Source organism: Acomys russatus, chromosome 22 (assembly GCF_903995435.1).
Source record: "Acomys russatus chromosome 22, mAcoRus1.1, whole genome shotgun sequence".
NCBI lineage: Eukaryota > Metazoa > Chordata > Mammalia > Rodentia > Muridae > Acomys > Acomys russatus.
This window is the reverse complement of record NC_067158.1, coordinates 33,122,426-33,130,367: the sequence shown is the minus strand read 5'-3', so window position 1 is coordinate 33,130,367 and position 7,942 is coordinate 33,122,426. Positions and strand designations below refer to the sequence as shown.

General features: G+C 43.0%; 1 non-coding gene across 1 annotated transcript; it reads left to right on the top strand.

The window, feature by feature from the left end:
* The first annotated feature begins 7,061 nt into the window (after positions 1 to 7,061).
* Positions 7,062 to 7,205, top strand: LOC127206027 (small nucleolar RNA SNORA48). Its single transcript, XR_007832722.1, has one exon. It is a non-coding gene; the product is annotated as a small nucleolar RNA SNORA48 (small nucleolar RNA).
* The last annotated feature ends 737 nt before the right edge of the window (positions 7,206 to 7,942 follow it).

The window sequence follows — 7,942 nt, the reverse complement described above, 5'->3', positions numbered from 1 at the left end:
TACCCTGGCTTAACTAGTCACCTCCTCCAAACTGCGTTACCCTGATTTCTCAAAACATGTATTTGACCATGTCACCCATTGCATCTATCCTTTAAATCATGTCTCTTTCCCCCACCAGCCACATCCTTATCTTCACTCCTCCATTCCAAGGTCTGGGCATCCCAGCTATGAGCATGCCCACACCCATGTGGCTCTGGTTCACAGATATTTGCATGTCTTGCTTCTTTTGTCTGAGAAATATTTCTTCTTCCTTCTGGTCAGTTGGCTTTCATTTCTAACATCCATCTGTGCGTCCTGTCTTCCATAAAGCCTCTCTGGGCCCTCTGTACTCTAGATGGAACACATTGCGTCTTCCACTGAGGACCTATATTATACAAATTTCAGTCCTGTACCTCATGACATTCTTGGTTCGTGATTCTGTCTGTCACTGCTGTACACATGTTTCAAGGGTAGGAGCAAGGTCTTATTTAGCTTTCTTTTTCTCATATCTCCTACACACAGAGAAGCTGTTCAACGCATATTCATTGGAAGGACAAATGAATAAACACCTCCATCCATTTGTCAAGGCTCTCCAGTTTTTACCTCACTGGAATTATTCAAGCAGTGAACCACAGTAAGTCCAACTGCTTTATCTGGATTCTATACATGCACAGTGTTGCAATCTTTCTTAGTAGGTCTAAAGCACCTGAGAGAGCAAGGACAAAGCCTAGCCACTTTCTAACTTTTTCTACCTCTGTGCTCTGCACACCAAAGGCTTCAATATGTGTTTGTTGACTGATTGTTTTTGCTCAATCTATCATTCCCTTTTGATCCTCCAACTTACTGGGGGGAAAAAAAAACTTAAAAAGAAAAGCCTTCTCGGAAATCAAACAACTAAAATCACAAAATGTTCTTTTCTAAAAATAACACACTCCCCAAACACTTGAGGCGGAGCTTTGTGTTTTCTCCTCACCCATTACCAAGAGCAAGATGCTACTCCCTCCACTTTCATTTTGCCCGCATCACATCTGTGTTGCCTGGAGAATCGTGGCTGTTGTTTCAGGGAGATCAAATGACAACAGGAGATGGATAGTCTCCTTGATTAAAAAGTGGCACTCAGACTATCAGCATCTTCTGAATCTATTGAGGAGAGAACTATTCTACAGCTGGAGCTGGAAGCAGAGGACTGCATCTATGCAATGTGCTAAGACTGACAACAACCACATCCTCCGTCCAAACCTTCACACACACAGGACCTATAGTATATATGGTGCAATCTTAGCAAATATTTGTTACTGATACAGGCCATATTTGGAGATGGACGACATTGCCATAGCATAACAAGACCAATGTGCATTCAAATCCCAGCTCAAACATCTACTAGGGTGTGACCTCACAATGTCTCTTAGCCTCTCTAGCTACTGTGGCAGCATTCAGAGAATAAGAATGATGGTGGTGGTGGTGGTGGTGGTGGTGGTGGTGATGCACCTAGTAGAACTGTTGAAGTGATGGTATGAAATAACACATTGTTAGTCAGCTGTTACATTGGGCTCATTAGCAACTCCCAATATCATTAGATACCCAGACCCATGCCTAGTGTTGCAGCCAACATGATGAATAACTGCACAGTGATGTATATCAGGCTAGTTGTTTCCATCCCAGTGTTCTTATAAATCTCCTGATAGCTTGTTATGCAGGTATGATGCTTACATTGTAGCAGGAGAAGCTGGAATTCTGAGAAATTGCAGTCTGTGGCACAACTAACTGATTCCTTTTATATCTTCTCTTCCCATGTCATTGTTCCAAACTAGAGGAAAACTTAATTCATTTGCCTGTTACCTCCCATACCTGTAGACACGTGACCTATAGATTTCCACCTAAAATATGGAAAGATACTATTCTCTTGCCCTTTAAAGGTGAACTTTTAGTCATTCTCCTTGCCAAAAAAAAAAATCCAAGCTTTTCCTTTTTCTTTCCAATTAAATACAGTTTTTTTTTTCTGTATCTTTCATTCAATCTTTAATCTCACAGATTGCCTCCCTCTTTGTAAAGTGGATAGAGAAAGTGGTAAGAGGCCTTGAGCTCCTTCCAGGGGACATAATAATGTTATCAACACATAGCACCACCATTGTCTTATTGCTAAACAGTTGAAGGTAAAGGCATCAGGAGTTAATGTCTCATTAGGCATAAATACATTCCAGATACCATGCTCTTCCCTGGAAATGAACACAAGTAGCATGAAAATTTAGATAACCACCTCCAAACAAGAGAACAAACATCTTTCTCCAATGAGAAGTTGATGACATGGCCCCTGGATCAAATCGAGTCAGTAAACTACTTTGAAGTGCTCCTTATAAGACCAAAGTAAGACACAACAGAGTGAAAGGCACAAAACAGGCAGCTTACCAGTTGCAGAGCACTGCAGGATGACAGGAGTCACTTGTCCCAAACAATGAAACCAACAGCCACAGCAGAAAGCATCTGGTCACTAAGACTCATTGTCTGCATGGCATGTCCCTGTGCCCAGCCTATGCAGAAGCATTGTATCTTGGGAAATATAATTTACAATAAAATTGAATGAGTCCACATTTAATATGTCTGCCCATGGATGGAAAAACAAGGGGATACTTCCATTATTAAGCATAGGTTACAATGTATATGGTTATAATTATATTTCTCCGAGAGATATTTTCAATTCTTAATCTCCGTTACAAGGTGACCATATTTGGAAACAGAGTAATTACAGATATCATTACCTCTTGCAAGAAGAGGGAAAATTGATTATGAAATGCATGCACAAAGGCACATGGGAGAACATCATGTGGTATTGAAGACAGATTTTGGAGTGACGCACCTGCAAGGCATATTAAGATTGGTGAGCAACCACTAGAAAACAGAAAAGGAACATAGCAAGATATCTCTGATGTTTATGGAAAGGATCATAGTCCTGATAATAACTAGCTTCTATAGCTATCAGACTGTAAAGTTTGCATTTAAAATTATCTTACATGTAGATATTTATTATATCAGTCTTAGCAAGCTTTTAGAATACCATATTTCTTCCCCAGCATGGCTACATGAAAGTCTGACGACAATTACAAAGACGGCTTCATATCCCAGGTCTCTTTCAAGAAAATCAGATGAGCACACAGTTGTCATGTGTGTTGTTCTAAGTTCCCTGGCTAAAGATCATGCAATCATTTCCAGACTCAGAGATCTAGGGCATAATATGGAGGCATAAGCAGGAGGTTTATAGGAATCATGGGTTTTCTGTTCTTAAAAACATGAGGGAGAGAGGGAAGAAATTACCAGCACAATACAATTCCCCCAATATGGGACAGGGAGCAGCAGATTTTTTCTAAAATATCTTTGTAAAATATATGATTGTTTTATTAGTAACAGCAGGAATATTTCTCAACAGCACAGTTCATTTCAGATATCCCATGGTGCCCAAACAAGGACACCCCATGATTCACGGAACAGGGTGAGTACTTCCCTCTGTGGGATGTCAGCAGTTTGCCCTGCCATCCTGACCTGAGAATTGGCTAGTTCTTCCTTCTTGCCTTAACTTTGATTTGAGCCATCAAAGGACCAACTACAATGAAGGGGCAACTGACATCTTTTGGCAAGGGCTACTCCTCACCATTGACCAAATAACATTAGCCCTCTGGTTGGACCCTGACAACCATTCAGGTGTTGGGAAGAATCACCTCTCTAGACCTCTCAACAAAACTCAAGAAACACAACGACCAGTTAAAGGCCCTCAGGGTGGTCACTGGTTGGCTTTTTTAAAGTTGCAGGCATGCTTATGCCCTGGTCTTGATGAAGTCCTCAGAATTTTCACAGCACTTCCTTTGGCTGAGTGCTTCCATCTATTTAGGTCACAGGAACCTCTGCTGCCCACCAATAGAATCTCTGACCCCTCCTCAAACTGTGAGGAGTTAAACTCTCCCAGAAGAAAAGTGCTTCCCTTCTGGGAAGAGTTCATTCAATTAGACCCTTGAAGAGGAGGTCCTTCAATTAACCCTTTGGATGATCTCCACTGACCCTATGATGCTGAGGTATGGACCTGGTGGTTTACCTAACATAAAGGCAAGAAATCCAGGAAGGGACACTCCTCTCTTTTCCCCACATAATTGTAGCCATCCTTCACTGAGTAAGTAGGTCCATCCCGGAAGGAAATTAAGGATGATTCCAAACCCCGTATTCCCAGGGATGCCTCCGGGGCGGACCTCACTGGCCTTGAACAAGACATCAAATACATTAAAATGAATATAACCCTCGAGCCCTCAACACCCACCACTCTTTACCCCCCACTGCTACCGTATGCTCCTCCTCCATCATCCTCCAAGGACACTCATAAAATTCTTGAAGGCTCCATGCCTTCTGCTCTCCCACAAATTACCATACAATAACTATGTGAGATTAGAGAATCCTCCAGAGTTGCTTACAATGAAAATAACACCTTGGCTTTCCTTTTTTTTTTTTTTTAAGATTTATTTATTATTTATACAGTACTCTGCCTGCATGTGAGCCAGCAGACCAGAAGAGTGCACCAGATCTCATTACAGATGGTTGTGAGCCACAATGTGGTTGCTGGGAATTGAACTCAGGAACTCTGGGAGAGCAGCCAGTGCTCTAACCCTCTGAGCCATCTCTCCAGCACAGCTTTCCTTCTTAATGTTTAACCCACTTGCTCTCAGACCATAGACTGGTAACTCTACCAGGCCAATGAATTAGAAGAGTTTAGATAAATGGTACAAAAGGATGGCATTTCATGCCCCTTAGACCAAATCCATTCTCCTGAGCCTTTGTGCCACCCTGAATACACCACAGGACCAGCATGACATCTGTCAATCCCCCTTGCCTAGCCCTCTGTTCCTTCAATGGGGGTCTTTATATGTGAATGAATGCCTCCAACAGAGGCAATCAAAATCAAAACCAACCAAATACCCCTTGGGGTTTTGATGATCTTTTCATTTGAGGTAACTTTTTTGCCAAGGAACACATGAGGCTACCCAACCTCCAAGAAACTTTGATCAAGCAGACCTTTATGCTCTTCATCCTGGGATCGCATAACCCAACATTTCTCCATGCCAAGATGGGGTTCCTCACTTCTCTTCCTCTGAGGAACCCCTCTCTGACATGTTCTTAGGACAAAAATGAGCCTGAACACACAATCTCTAATCCTATGGGTAGAGCAATCCCCTTAAAACCATAATTCGGGAAGGCATAACCTCAGGACAACAAATAGCATGTCAAGGTTTAAAAAATGAACATTACAGTAATTGGATAGTTCCCATAAGGCCCCTTCCCTCACCCAGGCCTTTGTGATGGCCCTTAAAACAAAAGGGAAATGTTTTAAATATGGAAAAGACAGACACCAGAGGAACAAATGCCCTACCTCTGGTCCATCTACAGGCTTAGAATCTGCCCCTCCTCAAACCATCTGTCCTTGAGGCTTTAAGGGAGTCCATTGGATCAGGATTGTGATTCTACATATGATAAAGACAGTGAGCCTTTAAACTCCAAGATGGACAACCCTCAGCTCTGACAATAAGAGGGGAAATGCACACTTACATACAATGGTCCTCAACTCACGTGTCTAAGTTCTCTAGATAAAATTAGCTGATCTAGTTAGTAGCTTGGAATTGAAGAAGAGTGTTGATGTTAATAGTAGGCACAGCTAGATAATTCAGATGGGATGGTTAAAGACATCATCTGAGAGCAGGTGGTAGTCTCATCAGAGATCACCAGTAGTGTTCAGCATCCTTTGAAGACCACCAATTCCAAACAAGGAGAAAGGATAATGACTATCTTGTGAAATTTTTCCCTTCATCTCTCATGAAAAGAAATGAGGCTTCTGAAATCTGAAATACGAGTTTGGTGAATCAGGGTGCCTTCAGAGCAAAGTGCTTCAAGACCAGGCAGTATAGACTCAGCTGGCTTTGAATTTATGAGATTGTAAGCAAGAGCATGCAGTGAAAACTGTCAAAGCAGGATGAAGAAAAAAAAACTTGGAGAGATGGCTCATGGGTTAAGAGTTCTTGTAACACAATCATGAAAACTAGAGTTCAGATCCTAACACCCAAATAGCAATCAGAGTGTTGGACAAATGCCTGTAACTCTGCCTCCAAGGCTCTTGACTCCTTATTCTGTCTTGCACCTGGACACAGACACATGCACATACAATTAAAAGAAAGAGACCCTGAGGAAAAAAATCAGAAACTTCTCATGTCAGGATGGCATAAGGCTACGTGCCATCAGTTATTTTTGTGCCAGGCTGCTCAGTCATTTCTATCCATAACAATTTGTAAATGAGGCGGGGAGGTGCATGCATGTGTGCACAGGCTGGTGCATGTGTGCACAGGCTGGTGCAGGTCTTGGAAACTTTTTTCACCTGAGCATGTGCTCCTACATTCCTCACTCCTTGCAGCTTTCTTTGCAGAACATCCAGATTGATATGAAACACGAAGATATCCTTGTGATTCAGGAAGTAAGAAAAGCCCTTCCCACATTCTCCCTCGGAGCACTAAGCAACCTTGGGTAAGTCATTCCCCCACTCTTGAGACCATATGTACAGAATTGTGGTGAGAGTTTGATAGATTTTGTATGAGTTATATAACACAGTCCCTCAGCCTAATAGAGGACTGAGATGATGTTATCCTAGCAAAAAATAGCATCTGTTTTGTTGTTATCATGACCTCGCAACATCTCACTTTCCCATATGAACACATTCTCCAGATTTTAGTTAAGTAATTATTTTTTGGAACTTTCTACTAAACAACAAATTGCACAAATATAGAGCCTTCCTCTTTCCTCACTTAGCAGCCAGTCCTCTGATAAGCACTCATATTCAAATTAAAATCCATGGGAGGCAGTAAGAAGATGATATCGAGAAGTGGAGCCTTTGGGGGATGATTAGAATTAGATCAAATCAGCAGAGCAGTGCCTCGTGATTGAGTGGTTGACTTTTGTTGGCTGCATATGAAGAAGGGGAAAGACCAGAGCACTCCCCTGGAGCTCTTAACATGTGACATCCTGGGCCACCTAAGGATGTTACTTCTAAGAAGAAACCTCCTACCCCCCGGCAATGGGGAAAGAGAAACCTTGTTGATGGTGGCTTTCTTATATCAGTCATAGAAATAACAGGTGGCAGTCCTTTGTTCATCCTAGCTTGATGCCTGGCCTGGTGGTCAAAGCTTTTTCATGCCTAGGATATATAAAAATCAAAGTGAACCAAATCAAATCCAGGCATCACAGAAGAGGAGGAAGATGGAGACCAGTGTCCTGCTATGCCACACAATGTGGGCAGGGAAACATGCTTACTGACCTACCTTCTACCCCATGGCACAGGTGAGCCATAGACAGAGCCCCACCTATCACCACCACACAGCACAAGGAGAAAGGAGGAAGATAGACAGAGACTTGCAGACAGCCATGCCACCCATAGTCCTTCCTGCCAGCTCAGCACAGTTGGGACATAAACACCTCCTAGCTGCCATGCTAAGCAGCAAGTACAGAGATGTCATCCAAGAGCTCACCACTCAAGTGGCCAGCCTGCAGTGGGAGCCACCACACTGTCCAAGTATGTGGTAGACAGATGGTAGAGAAAGACATATGAAGAGAGATATAGATTTGGAAATGGGTGGAAACGAATAGTCTGTTGTGAATGGCCAGCCCCAAGACCTGGAGCCATGTTGAGGCCTCAAGCCTGAGCTGCTGGCAAGGGCCATGTCTGGGTCTATGGCTATGCAGTGGGAGGGGTCAGTGTCAATATCCATGACTCATACTACCACTAGAGAACATGGAGCCATCCCTTGTCCGGGAAGATACAGGGGACCACATGGATGTCCAGAGATTGTGTAGAACTGGCCTCCCCTGTCACTGACTGCAGTGCTCTAGAGAGCTTGCCTCACTTACCAGTGGAAGCAGAGAAAGTGGCCCACAGGGCCATAAGTGC